Here is a 20,585-nt window from a genome sequence, read left to right as displayed (position 1 = left end):
TACAAATAGTTTTTAAACGATCTTTGAGAATAACTAGTATTCTGTCAATGGGAAGAAAACAAAGCTACTGTAACTATCAAATAATATTTTGAATATTCTGTCAATGGTAAACAAAGCTACTGTAATTACCAAGTAATATTTTGAATATTCTGTCAATGGTAAACAAACCTACTGTAATTGCCAAGTAATATTTTGAATATTCTCTCAATGGTAAACAAAGCTACTGTAATTACCAAGTAATATTTTGAATATTCTATCAATGGTCAACAAAGCTACTGTAACTATCAAGTGCAATATTTTGAATATTCTGACTTTGGGAAAGAAAGCTGCTGTAACTACCAAGAGTAATATTTTGAATATTCTATGAATGGGAAATATTGCTACCGTATTGGAGTACGCGAGATGTAAATAAGTAATAAAAATATATATACATACACCAACAACCCAGGAAATTTATTATACACAAACTGTTAAATCAAAAACTCCTGGATCAATGCATTGCTGAGCTTATGCACTTAAAAGTACCGTACTGTATTTTCGACTGGATACAGTAATCCAAAAATTCTTAAAAATCTAAATATATAATTTGCAGGTTTTTCCTTTCTGGATTCAGTGTTTTAATAAATAATTACGTCATTAAAACGCGGCGTAGGGCATTTTCTGTCCATAATGGTACTGTAATGACATTACTCTTGTTAATCTTGTAACTAACACTCAGCGCTTTGGTCTGGACTGTTGCTGCTATTATAATCTACATTACTTTCTGGACGACTATTATTATACTTTAAATTATTGTTTTAGTCAATTTACTTCTATCAAACCAGTGTCGGTGTCTTTACGAGTTAATAGTTACCAAGACTATTATACTAAACCATCTGCAACAGGTGCTGAATAAGAACGAAAAATTCTATAATAATATTGGTCGCTTCTCTTTTGATTTCCGCATTTTAAAATCCTTGTATCTCTTTCTACAGAATACATTTTTATCCATTGCATTTAAACATGGATCGGGAAATAAAACTTGGGCCAAAAACAGAGCACTGAAAGGAACATTGAGAGTAAAAAGGTTGGAGAGGTGTAACAAGGATGAAATCTTCGCAGTTGTGCTATGAAACAATAGTTCAGTGAGGGTGGAAAGTAAGATGGTAAGAGATAGAATACGAAATCAGTTACAGTAAAGGTAATAATGGTTACTACAGCTAGGAGCCGAAGGGATGATGCAAAGAACCTTAAGTAATGCCTACAGTGCACTGATCGAGGTACAGTGACAGCATTACCCACTACAGGGTATTATTATTGATTCTTATTAATTTTTGGATGGATATGATTTTCATTTGCATTATTTTTGTTGTTGTTAATTCAGTAGTATTCGTAAACATTACTTCTAATCAAACCAGTGTACTTCTCTATTTCTGGATATGGCTCAGCATTTCATAAGATCATTAATGTGAAACCATCAACAATAGCGAATGTTGATCAAGAGAGAAAGACAGCCTAAGAACATTAGTAGCCTTTCTTCGATTTCTGTGTTTCCAATAATTCTTGCATCTCTCACGACAATACATTGTTAGCCCCGGGATTTAAAACATCCCTTTTTAAAACATTCCAAAACTCGCTTGGTAAAGTATTAACCAGCCACTGAACCATTTAAAATAAATACTTCCACAAAACTTATTGCCTGCAGTATGTATCAAGCAATCAGGTTAAACTAACTTGTTAAGTCTACAACTTGATAGCTACAGCTAAGGTGAAAACCAACAGACATAAAAAATTATGTTACCCAATTAACTGATATTACTTTGGGGCAAGGGCAAGGGAGCCAAAATCTAGTCTAAATTTGACAGTCGAAAATAGATTTTGTAATTGTTCAAAAAATGGGAACCCGATTAAACCGAGACATACTGAAAACACTAAAAGTTTTTGTTTTACAATAGGGGTTTAATTTTGTTGTTGTGAATCCCAGGTTTAACAATGACCTTGAAACCATTCTATATATTTTCTAAACCATTTACTGAATATTAGAGTTCGGGATACTCAACTGTAAACTGTGAAGTTTTATCATGCCAACGTTCTCGAAAAGCAAGACTTTTGAAAAATTTTAATTATTACTGTTTTCTTTATTGTAATTTGTGATGTCAAAAGTAATTTCACCCATGGAAGATAAGTTGTTCATGGTACAACTGGAAATCAATGGAACTTGTGTAGATACGCTGGTAATACTAACATCAAAAATATCAGCAGAAGATATATATTTCAAGTCATGACTGGTGATGTTTTCGTGGATGCATTGTCAACAACAGGGTTACTACTGACTCAAAATATCTTGACGATGAGTTGGTGTACTGGTAATAGCTTGCATGCATCTTTGCTATAGCATAGATCATCTTGGCAAGAGTAATGGAGTAAACCATCTTGGGGGAAAAAAAAAAAAGTGACCTGTTAGAGATACGTAAGTCAGTATTAAAAAAACCTGAGCAATATAAAAATTAGTCATGAAACAACAAACACGATTACAGTTCTCAGTTACTGATACGCAGGACACTGTAGTGCCCTTAGGAACCCCAATAATAGTGATAAAAAAAAGCAATGACTAGCAATGAGAATTTGGTCAATTTAATTCCTCAAATGTCAAAGTTTTTCATTTACAGTCTATTAATAGTAGATTGCACGTGAATAAATTGACTAATATAATGGCACATAGTCATGAATATAATGCTTGGTTTTATTCGTGTGGTATAGTTTGACCAGTGGTGCACAAAATCTACTAAATTTGTATTTCAAGATTGTACCTTGATGCATTGCTTATTTTATTGAGTCATGTTTTGGTTGTTGAGATTTAATATACGTCAGATGCTTGTCAGCCTAAATACTGGATTTAAACTAAATAGCAAAACATAGCTAATGGAGAGTTTTCATTGTCAGGTTGTAGAAGCAACAGGTGACTCAGCTGGATACTCATTTTCAAAACATAACAGCTGTTGAGCTCAGATCATCTCTTCCGAAGTTCAAAATAGGTGTACCTGAAATAGAACAAAAATGAAAACCTTATATCATTACATAGGATATTTTTACAAATTTTGCAACTACTTATGTATCTTATGAGTAATACCAAGTACTATACATATGACAGTTCAAACTTTTTTTTTCAGCTAAATATAAAAATATATTTGATATTGCTAGCGTTACATAAAACATATATATATCTGGGGTCAAACAATCGATGCATAAACTACCTCAGCAACGGTCATATGCAGAGCTTAAGTCTAGACCCTAGTTCCTGAAAACAAAAAGTCTACCACAAGCTAACCAATCTTAAGAACTGAGCCGTAAAATTCCATACATCCACAAATGAGTTTACCTGCATACCTGACCAGTCTGGCCATAAGATACTGAAGAGTTTATTTCTCAATGCGTATATCAGGCTGTAAGCTCCACAAAACACCACTAAGTTGTTATTTCCTCTTTAAGCATATACTCGATAAGTCATACAGCTGACAAAAAAGCAACTCAGCCTCACAACATAACTGCAAGTTCCCTTAACACCATAAAATACCATGAGCTCCCATAACACACTAGAAACAGAAGTTCCCAAAACCCAAAATTGTATGGCACCTAAACGTTTATAATTGAGCCATAAATTCTCAAAAATATGTCTCAACTGCACCATAAGTTCTAGAAAACCCAGTAGTTGAGCTGCACTCTCCCTTCAGCAAACCCTCAGCCACTGACTCCTCAAATCCCACAACTGAACCATAAATATATAGTCGAGCCATACGATCCTAAAGCCTTACACTTTACTGCATGTTTCTTAAAGCCCCACAATTAGGGAGCAGGCTTCCTAACACTTCAAAATATTGTTGAAAACTCTTCAAAATTTCACAATTGACCTACATTGTAAGATAAAAAAAGACTCATTTGAGTCAAAAGCTCTACAAAGCCCAGTAACATCACAATTCTGCCACAAGCTAACCAATTTCAACTGAGCTGCAAGCTTCCATTACTTCCACAAATCAGTTCACTAGTCAAGCCATAGATACATGGAACTTCATTGAGCTGTAAATTACTGATGAGTAAGTTTCCCAGTACTTCTCTTTATAGAGTTGTAAGTTTCCCAGTACTTCTCTTTATAGAGTTGTAAGTTTCCCCTTCAGTATAAGTTCCACAGACACCTACAACTGACAAAGAAATCACTGTCTATACCTTAGAAAATACCTTGAGCTTCCCAGAACTCTTACTAGTGGCAAAACCTCCAAACATGAATTCACAAAAACACTGCAGTTGAGATGCAGCCACCCTTTAAAATACCTGAGCCATTAACCCCTCAAGTCCCACAACTGAGTCATAAACTCCACAATAGCCCATAGTTCTGCCATACAGTACCTAAAGCCTTACATTATTTTGGTTACAAGCTATTCAAAACTTCAAAACTGGCCTATAATGTGAAAAAAAAAACAATTGAGCCACATGTTCCCCAAGCCTGTACCTTCACAATTCTGCCACAAGCTAACCAATGTTAACAACTGTAAGGTTCCATACCTCCACAAATGAGTTTACTTGCCAAATCTCGCCAGTCAAGCCAGAAGCTACATGGAACTTCAATGCTGAGCTGTAAATTTCTGAAGGGTACATATCCCAATACTTCTCTTTAGTTGTAAACTCTACAAAATTCCACCGAGTTTTAAATTCCCCTGCAGCTCACAATGGGCTACTCAGCCTCACAGCAGAACTACGAGTTCCCCTAAACACCAAAAAGTACCACGAGCTCAGCATAACTCACTTTAGAGACAACAAGATCCTAAAACCTATTGTTGTCTTATATGTACTGTGATCTTAAATCTTTCAATTGAGCCATAAGTTCTCTAAAAAAAAAAAAGTCTATAATTGAGCCACAAATTTTCTAAAACTCTGCAGTTCGAGCTGCACCTTCCTTGAATATGCCTAAGCCACTGCATGCATCTCAGAGCACCACAAATAATAGGTAGGCTTCCCAACACATTGTAATATCGTTGCATGCTCTTCAAAACTAAGCAATTGACCTACACAATTGAACTAGTAAGAGTTCTGGAAAGCTCAAGGTATTTTTTGGGGTTTAGACTGAGTAACTTCTTTGTCAGCTGCAGGTGTCTGTGGAACTTATGCTGAAAGGGAACTTACAACTCTGTAGAGAAAAGTACTGTGAAACTTACTCATCAGTAATTTACTGCTCAGCATTGAAGTTCCATGTATCTTATGGTTTGACTGGTGAACTGATTTGTGGAGGTAATGGAAGCTCGCAGCTCAGTTGAAATTTGTTAGCTTGTGGCAGAATTGTGATGTTACTGGGCTTTGTAGAGTTTGTGGTTCAATTAAGTTTTTTCTATCTTACAATGTAGGTCAATTGCAAAATTTTGAAGAGCTCTCAACAATATTATGGTGTTAGGAAGCATTCTTCTTAACTGTGTCTGAGCTGCAAATCCTCCAGTATCCCATAATTTCATGACAAGCTCTCCAAATTCCATAACTCAACTGTACTACTCCCACCCAGAACTGGCAAAACAAGCCAAACAACTGAGTAATAAGTTTCTCTAGCCCACAATTTATACCAGTGCTCTAAATTAACCCACAATTGAGCTGTAAATTCTCCAGTACCCAGAAACTGCGCTGTAAGCTGCTCGAGTAGATCTAGATATAATAACTCCGTGTCAGGTATTTCTTTGGAGATTACAGTTTCCTAAATAAAATAACAGCTTTCAATGGTTAATTGTCCAAAGTCACTCATTTGTTCTATGGGTTTTACAAAACTGTGCAACCAAGTAGTAAGCGCCCAAAAATTCTCAGAATATCATAAGCTTCCACAAAAAACTTGGACCATAAGCCACCAAGTGTTTGGTGGCTCCCCAGTTATCCCATGTCCCCAAAATTCCACATATGAACAATAAGCTCTCTCAAAACTCAGTGCTTTTAATATCAGCTACTAAGACTACAACAAAGAATAATAAATTCAACTCCAGAATTCAAAATAAAGGTTCCTAAAAACTCCACAATTGAGTTGTAAGCTACAAAAATTGCATAATTGAACTATGAGCTCATAAACACTCCACAATTGAATTATGAGCTCAACAAAACTCCACAATAATCTTCACCAATAGCCTATTAAGACTAATTTTCTGTGGTTGTACAGAATTCTGGGAAATGTGCATACTGCTGTCCACATATTGTCGAGCAATCAATGTGAGACTACTCTACAATAAGTTCTCTCAGTACATATAAATATGATATTGTTATGATACAATAAAGTTTGTTCATACTTACCTGGCAGATATATATATAGCTGTATTTTCTGAAGTCCGACAGAATTTTAAAAACTTCCGACACACGCAGTGGTCGGCCAGGTGGTTAGTACCCATTCCCGCCGCTGGGAGGCGGGTATCAGGAACCATTCCCATTTTCTATTCATAATTTTTATTTCCACTGTCCCCTGAGGGGAGGTGGGTGGGTACTTGATTATATATATCTGCCAGGTAAGTATGAACAAACTTTATTGTATCATAACAATATCATTTGTTCATGAAACTACTGTCAGATATATATATAGCTGAATCCCACCTTTGGAGGTGGGAAGGGACAGAATAGAAGGATTTTGGGAAACAAATGCATGCAGATGATTTACATCTTGGTTCCACCTGTTAGCATAGCTGGCTTCGTGGTTACTGCCACGTAAGTCTGCTTGTGCTACTAGAGTTGCCAGCGAGGTAGAGACCTATATAGCTGGTGCACTCCAGATGATCTGTCAACAGGGGCGAGACCACGACGTGACTAGACCATATTGACCATACCATGAGGGCTAAGAAGTAAAATAAATAAATATATATATATATATATATATATATATATATATATATATATATATATATATACAGTGGGGCCTCGCTTAGTCGCGGATCAGCAATCACGGATTCAGTTAATCACGGGTTTTTCCTTGGACTACTTCTCAGTCTATATATCCTGGTGTGAATCACAGCATCTCGTGCTTGTCCGGTGGTAGGCTAAGCCTCGTCCGGTTCCGATAACCAACAAATGCATGAACAGATTCACATTATGATATTAACTGACAATAAAGGTAATAAAACCATTCTCACCTTATATATTATTGGCATATCTTCATAATATATAGCCTATTCATGGAATAATTCCACGTCATTGACATCAACTTGTAGTTGAGCGGCCAGCAGAAATGTAAACATTGAGTTACACTTCACAGCACCTTTGTCATTCTTAACCTTTTAGAAATGTTAATAGTAGTAGTTTAATTACAGTAGTAATAACATTTAGGAAAACATAAATTTTCAATTCGAACTTCATTATTGTTTTGGTATAAGTAATCAACTTCTCTGAACACTGCAGTCATACAAACGAATAGTAATAAAACCATTTTTACCTTATATATTATTGTCATATATTCATAATAAAATGCAAATCTTATATATTATTGGCATATCTTCATAATTAAAAGCCTCTTCAAGGAATAATTCCTTGGGGAATCCATTTTTCAAAAGACAAAAATACACTTTACATGTTTACAGTATACAATGAACAATGATTACTTCATTTTGATGTGATTACATTATATTACAATATGGTTCTCTAAGCAATACAGTAACTATTTTTTTATCATAAATGTATATTCACTCACGAAAAAAATACATATGACCACCGTGACGTCACCGTTCTACAAAGTACCGATGTATTTTTACGTAAGTATCCTCTAAACTCTGTCATAAATCACTTTACTTACTTTTTTTGTGAAGCCCAAATGCTATGTATATTCCGGATTAAACGAAATCACGAATTTTATCATAGAGCAAGATTCGCTGATTACTGTTTTCTTCTCTTTTCATGACTAAAATGCATTTTTAGAATAAAACTCATTCACATATTTTCAAATACTATGAATGTAAATAGCAAAATCTCTCTCTCTCTCTCTCTCTCTCTCTCTCTCTCTCTCATCACTTATAGAAAAAAAACTATAATACTGATCTTATTATTATCGTAATAAAAAAAGAAACAAGATGGTCCCCGAAAGAATAAAAATATGTGTTGCTATACTTTTATTTTCTGTGATTTACGAAACTGTGCTTCAATACAACTTTTACAGTTGACTGAATGATTATCACATAACAGTATACAAGAGAATATCTTATCACTATCCCTGTTTCATTTCTTATCATCTTAAAATATCTAAAATACAAATTTCATAGTTATTCTCGTGCTAAGATAGTCAACAATACTCTAGTCCCAAGCTGCTCTCTCAAGCTATTCTCGTCCTAAGCTGCTATCTCAAGCTATTCAGTCACTCTCGTCACAAGCTTTTCTCTCTCTCTCTCTCTCTCTTCTCTCTCTCTCTCTCTCAATGAAATATGAATTACTGTATCATAATATCATTCACTATCCATGTTTCATTTCTTATCATCATAAAATATTTAAATTACAAATTTCATTGTTATTCCCGAGCTAAGATAGTCAACAATACTCTAGTCCCAAGCTGCTCTCTCAAGCTATTCTCGTCCTAAGCTGCTATCTCAAGCTATTCAAGTTACTCTCGTCACAAGCTGTTCTCTCTCTCTCTCTCTCTCTCTCTCTCTCTCTCTCTCTCTCTCAATGAAATATGAATTACTGTATCATAATATCATAAACTATTATGTGCAAAGTTAATAATAATAATTCCATTAATAAATTCGTTTCTTTTAGCAACTAAATTGTTTTCCAAAATAATTCTTTCGGTAATAAACGTCCATCAGCTGATTCTAAACGTAAACAAAAGACAAAACTAGATTTTTATTGCTGTATTTTGCTGTTTATACATTAATATTATAGTTGGGTGCTGTAATCATTACAGTAAATCATGTTTTTTATCATAAATATGTTCATTCACGAAATAGATATACTATGTACTTTAAGTTTGGTGCAGCAGCCAAATCATGAAAATAGAAAGGAATTGTTAGGTAATTATAATTTTGTTTGCTGATCTGATACAGGGGAAATTGAAGATAGGAAAGAATAACTTTGAAACTGTCTTGAATTTAGTTTAAGGTGATAGTTGAAGAAATATTTGGTGCTTGAACTAAAGTAGGCAGTTATAAACATTGAAATAGTGGTCTTGGGTGGGTTAATTATTAAAGTAGGCGGTTTAAAGCAATTTTCAGGGGGGGTACCAGGATAACACGGGTATTTACTTATCACGGGGGGGGGGGTTCTGGGCCCTATCCCCCGTGATTAACGAGGCCCTACTGTATATATATATATATATATATATATATATATATATATATATATATATATATATATATATATATCACCACCTGACCAACCTAGCCAAAGTTAAGGTGTTTTAACTAAGGCTTAAGAGTTAAGAAGTTGCCGTTGTCGGCGACTCAACAACTAAATTAAGAGCTCTTCCTAACCATTTTCTACAGGATAGGATGAGTGGTACTTCTTGCCCCCAAGATTGTGTCTGCAGACACGTATGGCCCTAGCGAGCAGCAGATCTCATATGCCATCTTCACATCTCGCAGGGAGTGTGAAGTGAACACAGAGTTGCTTCGCTAAAACATGGACTCAGGATGTTGCTGAGTGCCATGCTCTGTTGAAATGCTTCCGAGGTCGCGCCCTCACCTCGTGAGCATTCAGATAAAAAGATTTCAAATCTTTGTGCAAACAGAATGAAGGAGCATTTTTGAAAGAACTTAACACTAAAGCCAGGGTGTTCTTCGATATGGGCAAGTCTGGTCTTTTCGGAACACTGCAGATTGCCCGAATGACTTCGACTTTCTTGAGTTTTATGTAGATAAAACTTGAGAGACCCGACAGGGCACAGGACTCTCTCTGGCTCCTGCCCACTAACTTGTGCCATCCTTGCTTCCCAGCTCCTGCCCAAGGGACAAAACGGGTTCCATTCTTAGGCCACAACGGAAGGCTTAGAGAGCACACCGCCTTGTGTTCTCTAAAGCCAAAACTTGTGACAATGGCTTAAAATTTCACTAACCCTCTGTCGTATCTAGGGTGGTTAGAAGAAGTCCTTCCTGATCACATGCAAGAAGTTAACAGGAAGGAGAGGTTCGAATGCTTTGACATCAAGAACTTCAGACTACGTCTAAGTTCCATATTGAAAGCTTCGATCTGGACATGCACAGTCAGTCCGTCTGTACTAAAGTCAGGTGACCGACCAGTTGACCAGTCAGACGAATCAAGGACAGCAAGGCTGTACCCTGAAGACCATAAGGCACTATTCTTCGCTGAAGGATGAGTGTCTGGACTGGCTGGGTGATTCAATCTAAGCAAACCTTGGGGGTGTATCAACGCAACCCAACGTCGTCAGCGAATCAACTCCTGACTCGAGCTTCTGGTGCCAGGAGAAAGGAGCGAGGAGCAAAAAGGCGATTCAGTCCCGAAGGAAGAATGCCTGACAGTCCAACCTGGTCTCATGTTACACGATCATCGGGGGTGTATAAACGCAACCGACTTCGTCAACAAGAAACTCAGGGCTACTATATGTCGCCTGATCTCGCACGAGTGTCTGACTCCGAGAAAACAGGTGAGACAAAAAGAAGATGGTGAGCGAGTTTCTAGATTCCACAGAACTCAAAGATCGTGAAGGGCTTTGTTGTTTGACAGACGCAAATCTCTGAGCCCAAAGGCCGTCAACAACATATTTGCATATTCTTTAATAGTTGTGACTGCCAGCTTATCCCATTCTTCAGACGGAAATGGAAGACGGTAATCTTATTCCTGTCAACATCTCGATAGTCTGAACGTAGTCAGACTCAGAGCGGAGAGGTTACAGGTACCTTTCGAGTTAGAGTAGACCGACTCTCTCGGAAAAGGTCCTTGGAAAGTGAACTAGGAAGTATGTGACCTCTGTGAATCTAGGATCCTGAAGGCCAACATGGGGCGATCAGCGTCATTGTCGCTCCCTGTGACGTCATAAATCCTCTAATTACATTTCCTAAGCGATTGAAAAAGGGGAAAAGAGACTAAACATCCATCCCCGTTCAATATCATAGGATGGCGTTTAATGGTACCGATCCCGGATCGAGAATAAGAAGCCTCTTCGTCCTCAACATATCGAAGAGAAGAATGAAAGGGCGTCCCTAAAGTCTACACAACTCTCAACTTACTTCTAAAGAAAGATTCCACTCGGAATTGAATAGTTGCTGCCGTCGATCTAGACGATTCGTACGGACTTTTGCAATCCTGTAACAAACCTGTAGAGGATCGTTACATTCTACGCCTGTTGTTATAATAGGCTCTTTCTCGTAAACTCGAACAAGGACCGAGAGAAGATACTTCTTAAGATATGAGAGAGCTGTGGAATATCAGAGTTGATCTGGACCACTGGTTCCCAAAAACTCGTTTCGAGGACTGGAGGGACTACCGAATCGCTTTTACTTCTTTCAGATTAAGATCCAGGACATCTGAAACCCTATCCAGATGTCCGGCACCTTCTTTCTATCACCTCAGGTGATAGACGCACTGAGAGATGTTCAGAATCATTCCTAGATCTAGAATAATATTTCAGTTTCCCGGTAGGAAAAAAACTGTGGTCTGAATTGCAGTCTATTCGGGGAAACAAACTTCTTCAGGAAGGAAATGGTCCCCAGCAAGCTCATCCATTCCCTCCCCGAGTATGCTTACTTCCCTAATAAGGCTGCGCTTTGCCTAAGCAGGAGAGCAAATAAAAGTGCAATGTTGCGGTAGACTCGTAGTTCCATACCGTGCGGTAACGAGCACCGAAAGGATTAAGAGATAACTCTGTTGAACATAGTAAGGCAAAACGAATGCAACGTTTATTCATTCACGTAAGAAATCCCCTCAATCTTAGGCTAAAGTCCGTGATTGTAGGACAGAGATACAGTTAGTCAGTCAATCCCGCAGGAGAGACGTAACCGTCAGCACCGAGCAGATACGGTTAGTCAGTCAATCCGCAGGAGAGACGTAACCGTCAGCACAGAGATACGTTATCAGTCAATCCCGCAGGAGAGACGTAACCGTCAGCCAGAGATCCCGGTTAGTCCAGTCAATACCCGCAGGAGAGAGAGACGTAACCTACAGCGCATGACAGCGAACGATCTGTTACTGGCTCGGTTCGGTTGGACTGGAGGACAGACACAGCGTGACAGCAGCAGCCAGCAGCTTACGAACGTCGTCTCTTAACTTTATGTCTGGGTTGCCAGCTACCCTATTCTACGAAGAAATAGGTCCGTTATTTTTTGAGCAGAAAGACTCTCAAGCTGGTATATTTAAGCGAAACAGAAAACGCTAAATATATAGATGCGTTTGTGTCGTCAGAACACTACCATACCACGGTAAAAGATAAATCGGAAACTCCTGGAAGGCTGCAGGGAGTAACGATTAAATGTCCTTAAAATAGACAATAGACGTCTCGGTTGCCATCCGAAGAGGTAACTACAGCAAGCGTATATGACTTGAACCAACCAGAAGTAAAATAACGCAATGCAAAATATGAAATTATATCACAAAGTTTGTTCATACTTACCTCGCAGACATATATATAGCTGAATTCGGAAATACAGCTACATACATATCTGACAGGCAAGTTTCATGAACAAAACTTGAGAGAATCGAAGCAGTCAGCTCAAGCTTCTTATGTTATTGGACATAAGCGTTCATTGACGTAGTCTACAAGTCTATTTCTTGTACGAGTCTGCGAATGACGAATGAGAGCTCTTCCGAATCTTGTCAATAAGAGCTTATTCGCTTACGCAATATCAAGTTAATGAGACGTTTGTCAATGAGAACTAACCCATTTACGGGACAAAGAGATATTTTGTCAATGAGGGGATACCCACTTACTTGACAAAACGAAAGTATATTGTCAATGGGGAAAGTCACTGAATTGACAAAACGTAATCCAGGAAGTCGAGCATTTAATTTTTCCGATTCCCGTCTCAAACGAGGAAGGGGCAAGAATCCTGTTAAGAGACTGGGCTTACGTCAGGTAGAACGACGATGTTCCCATTCGGCAGCGTAGTCCCGACTAGAAACTAACAAAATCTATCATCTGAAAAACCCTTTCAGATGGGCTAAAAAGCTTGCAAAATTATCCTGGGAAGAGGAAAAAACTCTCCAACCAGCTTCCTCTCCCGTATCACAACTAATGCCTGCTAAAGCTTAAAATTTATTGGCAGTATGGCAAAGGAAGTCCTGTCTTGTGCTTTCCTGAAGAGCGTCCTTTTGATGAGTGCCTTTGCAAGAATCCTACTGAACGTTGCCGAGAGTCCTGACGTGCAGGACATCGAGCCTTACATAACCCGTAACTGCCTTATTGCAAAGTCTTGACTGCGGTAGTGGCTACTTAAATTTAATGGCAGAATGGCAAAGGTTGCGGTAGAGCAAACGAGATCTTCCCTCGAGCTTTCCTTAACTCCATCCACCTATGCGAAAAGCAATATTAATTGACAGAGACCTCTTGAATTCACGAAACCCGATGTCTTGCTGGGTTTCGAAGAAGAAGTTGTCTGTTCACTTTAAGCTTCCTCCGAAGCACTGCCTACTTCACATTCTTTGCAGGTGAGGTAGAAGGTATCGCCGAAGGTAGAGGTAAAAATTCTTTAGGCCCAAATCTGAAACAAGAGCTTGAAGAGTTCAACAGAAACGTTCAGCCAGGCGACACACCTGGCGTGCGCTGGTGCACGCTCGGCGTCCACTGGCGCGCGCTCGGCGTCCACTGGAGCACGCTCGGCGTCCACTGGCGCGCGCGCTTGGGCTGCACCCGCATCCGAGCGCCCCGGGCGTCCGCTCTCAAAAGCTTCCTGCTACTATGACTTCTTTTACGTATTTCTCGGTGGAAAGACGGACACGAGTTCAGGCGACGTTCGCCTTCTTACTTCTCACTGAAACGCATAACGAGAGAGAGAAGAGAGAGGACGTGAAGCGTCCTCTTCTATAAAGCTTCTATTTAGAGGGCGCGAGTCCTTCCGAAAGCTCCAACCCCTGCATGGGGAGGACGCTTCGGAGGACGAGAAGCAATCTTTCATGATTCGTGCACGCGCACGCACTTTGGCAGTCTGGGGATTTTTCATCAGAGAACTGCCGAAGGCACGCCAGATCGGTGGGGGTTCCTTGTAACCCTCCTTAGGCTTTCGACATGCTCCCTCCCCGGGTCCTGGGAGTCAAGCAGAGGTCCCGGCCTAGAGGCGAAACGAGGCCGATCTGACGCACCTCCATACACAAGGGGTATCACTGCACTTCTGCACTTCACTTTTACTCTCTAAAGCAAGCACTTTCGATTCTAAGTTAGAATCGAAAGAGTATCAGAGAAAGGGCAATTCCTCTACAGACACTGCTTAGGGCCCGAAGGCAACACTGCAGGGTTAGGAGTAACAATTACAGAAGTAGCACTTCACAGCAATGGAGGAGAGCGAGCACCTCTCGTAACAGATATTCATAGCCCGTAGGCCATACTACAGGGTTAGGCAAAATAAAGTCTACAGGAAGTTTAGCAGGTTCACTACCCTGACTTTTTGTTACTGATTAATTGCGTACATACGAATCATACGTCTTCCTTACGGAATTAGATATGATTACTGATTAATTGCGTACATACGAATCATAAGTCTTCCTTACGGAATAGAAAAAGTCTCACACTCCTTCCATGACAAATCTCAACAAAGAAGCATGACCCATACCCCTCATGCATACCAAGTGCGGATCTACCGAAGCTTTCGGTAGCCACACCCTATCTTTGCAGACAACCCCGTCTGAAACTAGCCTAAACTAGATTCAGATATTTTATGCAAAAAGGAATCAAATTCAAATCAATTTAAGATAGCGTATGCCTAGCCACAAATCCAAGTAAATAAATCAAAAGACAATTAGGATACTTAGCGGCAATGAAGTTTCCAAAATCCTAAGACGGAGGTACTGAAAACAGGTGTTTTCAGCACCGGCGACAGAAAAATTATGAATAGAAAATGGGAATGGTTCCTGATACCCGCCTCCCAGCGGCGGGAATGGGTACTAACCACCTGGCCGACCACTGCGTGTGTCGGAAGTTTTTAAAATTCTGTCGGACTTCAGAAAATAAAGCTATATATATATCTGACAGGTAAGTTTCATGAACAAACTATATTTTCCAATAACTTAACAATTATTTTATAGCAAACCGTCTCACTGTCGGCTGAACAACTGAGCTGCAAGCTCTCCAATGTCCCACAAACAAGCCAAAATTATACTTCAGGCTCCCTAAACATAACCATCTAACCACGGACCTTCCAAATCTCCACTACTGTTAAAATCTCCCAAAAACCCACAGCTGAGCTGCAAACTCTCAACAATCCCACAACTGAGCTGCAAGCTCCTCCGAAACCAAATAACTGAGCAATAAGCTCCAAAAGCTCACATTTGATCACAGCACTCTTCATAGTCCCACAACGGGGCTTCAAGTTTTCTACCAAAACTCCCACAGCCGATGCTGTTAATTTTGAAAACTGCGACATTTAATGGTAAACTAGCCAAAATGATACAAATGTTCAGTAAGTTTGCCAAAGTTGCACAACTCAACATAAATTAATCAAGCTTTCATATGCTTCTAAGAAAAACCCAATGAACCATAAGCCACCCAAGCCCTTGAGCTAACCTATGCCCCTAAAAGTCCACAATGAACAATAAGCTCTTCGAAAACTCAGTATTTTAAGTATCTTCTACTAAGACCAAAATAAAGAATAAGTTCAAATCCACTACTAAAAGTTACGGTTCCTCAAAACTACACAACGGACTTAGAAGCTGCCAAAACCTCACGGTTGAACTATGAACGCCAAAGCACTCCCCAATTGAATTAGGAGCTCAACAAAACCAAACACTCATCATGACTAGCCTTATAAAACCCATGTTTTTGTTGAGAATTATGGGAAATGCACAGAATATTGTTCACATATGCATTGTCAAGTATTCATTATCATAGTACTCTGCAATGACTTCTCGCAGTAGACACAAATTATTTACCTACAATAACTGGGCAATCATTTTGCTGTAAATCTTCATACCACTATTTGCTGAATCACTTTTTAATAATTGAGTGAATAAACCTTCACGTTTGTTAACATTCAGTAAATGTCTGCCAGTAGCAAGAGAAAGCATGCCTGATACAAAAGCTATAAAAACAATGTGCAAAATGCTTTTGCCATTCAAGTGAAGTTAGATATTTTGTGGCAAAGTAAAAAGTACAAAGTACAATCGTGTTACCAAGACACTGGGACTTACCAGTAGACTATCTTCCTTCTGATACAAGATCCTATATTGCAAAGGAGCAAGCTTATGTAAAAAAAAAAAATAATGCAGAATCACTACAAGAAACTTTCTGGGCTGTTGGAGAGGTAGGGAAAGGAATGAAAATGAGTTAAATGCAGGGTGCATCTTTACCTAATCGATGACACTGGATTCTGGCACAAGGGTTAGCTTCAAATACCAGTCATTAACCTTACCAGTTATGCACCAAAGATGACCAAGGGAACTGTAAGGGTGAGGCCACACCAGACGCAGCAAGCGTGGAGGTTGCAGGGAAGAGGTTCCCGCTGCAGTTTGAATCATTGGGTATCTTATGCAGGTAGCCACACAAGACTAGCGGGACGGCTCGACCCTCTGCAGTTGCTGCCAAGCGATGTAACATGTAAAATACAGCGGCGGTTCCCGGCGTCTTCACCCGAAACAACCCCATTTTCTATATGATTAGGGACTATGTTACTTGAATGGTTACTTCCCTTTACCATTGTACTACATTTGTTTTTAAATACCGGTAAATAGTTTTATTTCAACATAATTCAGGCAATTATCAATTACGCTTTATATAATTTTCAATTAATTATCGCTCCTTTGTTTTTCCAAGTATCTTTAAGGAGGTAACCCTATATGCTGTTAGTTTTGTGATAACAAAAAGTTAAAATCCACATTTTCTTTTCCCTTCCCCTAAAGTATTAACTGTAAGGGAAGTAAAAACCAATATATGGATTTTAACCTTTTATTATCACAAAATTCACTGCCAATAAGGTTACTACTTCCTGAAAGATACTTCAGGATAGATGCGCTGTCTATGGTGCGTCGTTTGTTTTATGGGACTGACTTCTACTATTGCAAGCAATGAATCAAAAGACCGTTGGGTCATACGTAGTCTATCGTCAAGTTTGACACTTAGGATTTTTATTAAAAGCATTTTCCTATCCAAACGTTACAATGACTTGTGCACAGAAGTATATCTTTGACCTCTGAGAGTGACGCGTGGGAGGGAGGGTGGCGTTTCTGGTGTGGCCATGTATCGTTTTGATGCTGCTCTCCCGCCCGAGTCGTGCCTGCACCTCAACGCTTCCCGCGTCCGGTGTGGCCTTACCCTAAGTTATGTATACATGAATGCCTGCTAACCTAGTAGACTAACGTTAGGTTCCTGTCAGACCAAAGGAAGGGTAATTTCTGGGGGCACTTCTGCTTTACCTCTCTTGACCTAAGGTGCTATAGATCATGTCATCCTCTGTTCTCAGCCTCCCTAACCTATACTGACTGTAAGGCTATGTTCTCTCCATCTCGTATGTGGGAGGGTTAAATCGGAAGTAACCAACTAATGATCACACACTTGTCTATTTCACTTTAGTCACTTTTACTAAACAAATAATCACATTTTCAATACTTGTGCACCTCTAAATACGTATGCTGGCTAAGGGTTAGTGAGACTGTGATGCATTCCTGTATTCTGTTCTATAGATCTAGGCCAGGTTAGGTAGGAGAGATTGCATTCTTCCATATATAAAGGTATATGTTGCGTATCTTGAATTACTTGGTCTGGGTAAGTGTTAATTTGCAACAATTCTGACATAGTCTACCTCACAAATGTCTATATAGAAATTTTTTTAATAGGTTCATATGCAACACAATCTAAGTTTATTCATGGCCATAGAGATACTCAGTCTTATAGCAACATTCAAGAACCAAACTGAACTGGGTAGATCTAGGGTACTTATCCGCGGCGGCCTAGACTATGGCAGTTGCGGTTTTTCTATGCAGTTTTACCTACTGAACAAGAATTTTAAGTAATATTTATTCGGACGACTGTAATTAACCCCCCAGGGGCCCGTACTAAACACGGCGAAATACATTGGACGGCCCCCAATCCCTAGTGGATGTCGTATCTGCGGTTACGTTCCTTGCAGACCGTGCGGACTGCTTCTGTAGAAATATTCTGAACTGCATCGTAAATGGGTTTGTCTTCAGTAAAGTCACTGATTGTGGACTCCAAATAAATGGGTTAGGCTAGATAGCCGTAGGCCTATTGGTAGATCTAGGGTACCTATCTGCAGCGGCCCAGACTATGGCAGTTGCGGTTTTTCTATGTAGTTTTACCTACTGAACAAGAATTTTAAGTAATATTTATTCAGATGACTGGAATTAACCCCCAGGGGCCAGTACTTAAGGTAATACTTCAGAAGCACTCCGCACTGGATATTAAAATAAATAATCACCTACATGGAAAGAGCATGTGAAAAGCAATATAAAAAGTATAGTCATTATATGAGAGATTGAACGGGGTGGAATTAAATGAGCTTGATAAGTTTTTACCTCTAATTTTTCCTAAGTCGGGAGAGGTGTTTCCTGTACGGTAATTTTTACTTTTAATGAGCCCTCTAACTTACTTTCTTACGCAAACAAAAGCAGTTCCAGTTACTCATTATTGGCCGAGAGGTGTGACATGGTTATGATGTCATGGGTTTCATAACCAATTACGAACGACTTTAGTCGGAAACTAAGTTTCACTAGCATTTCAATGGATTAATAAAGTTACCTGTCCAGTGTTCACTGGTATCCTTGTTTGACTGAATACTCGAATAATGAAGCAAAAACCGGCATTTTGTCTTCCTGTAGCTATGGCAGAGGCAGTGGCAGGCCCTTCTGGCATTAATTTTGACAGAGACCTTCGATTTCTTACAGATTGTTTGCAGTGCAATGTGGGTTACAGTGAATTTTATCATTATTTGTCTAGTGGTGGTAAAGAAGTTGTGATTGAATATGCTCAAAGACAATTTAATTCTAAAGCTAAAAAACTGCCAGTGTTGTGGAGCTATTTGTCGGATCGACTACAACAGGAACGCCTTTAGGTGTGATCCGCCACGGTAAGTAGCCTTACTGTAACACCTGTGGCTAGCGTGCGCAGCACAACATTACCTCTTCCCAGTACATGCCGTGCATGCCAAGAATCTTTAAATATGCGGATAAGGCGCGAAGCACTGCTCCGCCACGGCCTTACTGACAGCACACATAAATCGATTGTCGCGGATATGTAGTTGTTTTGGTATCGCCGCCATATTGGTTTTGGTGTTCTTCCGCCGATTTCGGTCGGCGGTCGAGTTGCCATGTTTAGTACTGGCCCTTGGGTTAATTACAGTCATCCGAATAAATATTACTTTAAATTCTTGTGCAGTGGGTAAAACAATATAGGAAAACGTCAATTGCCATAGTCTAGGCCACCGCGGATTGCTTCTGTAGAAATACTGGCCTATCATCATACAATGCACACTCCAAGTTCACAGGATATGCTTAAGCGTGTTTCATGCATATAAAACTATTAATTCACTCCACTAATCAACTTGGCCTATTACACAAATACCCAGGTAACATCGTGTTCTCCCTACAGGTAATAAAACCACTAATGATTTAACCTAGTATGAGTGCAGTCTACTACTACATCAGTCTGTTTACCCTATACAAGATGAAAATGACACGAATTATGTTAGGTCACGCGGATTACCTTATAAAAAAATATCACTTACCAAACTAGGTAATATTAGTCACTTTTCAACTGAAGACTCGTTAATTATCACGCACACAAACTCGACACCTATTTTAGTCAGTAACGCCAAGAACATTCCTCATCAGCGATCGACGGACAAATGACTAACATCCCTTTTCGTAACACTGATGTTACCAACGGTTGTGGAACCCAAGTATGACGAAGTCATTTTAAAACTGGACGTCCGAGCTTATTAACTTGTTTAAAAACATGGTTTAAGAAACCGTAAGACTATTTCCACAATTTTTTATATTTGTTTTCTCCCTCTCTTTCAGCAAAGAACAACTCATTTTTTTAGTCGTAACGGTGATAGGGAATTTTGATACTATTGAACCTTTTATTGCAAAAACACAATAAATGAATAGGTTATTGATTAAGAAATCTAAGATCATCAACAAGACCTGTCGAAAAAATATGCGGGTATTGGATTTAATTTACCTCAGAATTTGGTGGTTAAAAACGCAAAATTTAGAAAGATCCACCAAATTCGATAGCTATATGAGAGTAGTTGAGTGAAAATTGGACAACAAGGAAAGAATGATCATACCAAAAGAAACGATACGGAATGAAAGCAATTAACCATACTGGGGAAAGATAGGAGCTACCACATTGAATAGGTCAAAAATTATTTTTGGGAGGAGCTTTACACACATAAAAAAAAACACACACACACGCATAATGAAACCAAATCAGATAATGAGAAACCTAAGAGTGCTACATGTTGAACAACTAAAGGAAACGAATCAAATAATACCAAAAG

The 20,585-nt window shown here is 39.0% G+C and overlaps 1 long non-coding RNA gene across 1 annotated transcript; it reads right to left on the bottom strand.

Moving 5' to 3' along the window:
* Window positions 1–643: 643 nt before the first annotated feature.
* On the bottom strand, window positions 644–19,960 carry LOC135207152 (uncharacterized). The gene is made up of 3 exons (XR_010312897.1): window positions 19,806–19,960; window positions 2,790–3,020; window positions 644–2,411 (listed from the first exon to the last, which is right to left on the bottom strand). It is a non-coding gene; the product is annotated as an uncharacterized LOC135207152 (long non-coding RNA).
* Between the last annotated feature and the right edge of the window lie 625 nt (window positions 19,961–20,585).

This window comes from Macrobrachium nipponense, chromosome 32, assembly GCF_015104395.2.
Source record: "Macrobrachium nipponense isolate FS-2020 chromosome 32, ASM1510439v2, whole genome shotgun sequence".
NCBI lineage: Eukaryota > Metazoa > Arthropoda > Malacostraca > Decapoda > Palaemonidae > Macrobrachium > Macrobrachium nipponense.
Note: the sequence above shows the minus strand (reverse complement) of the source record. Positions and strands in the feature narration are given on the sequence as shown.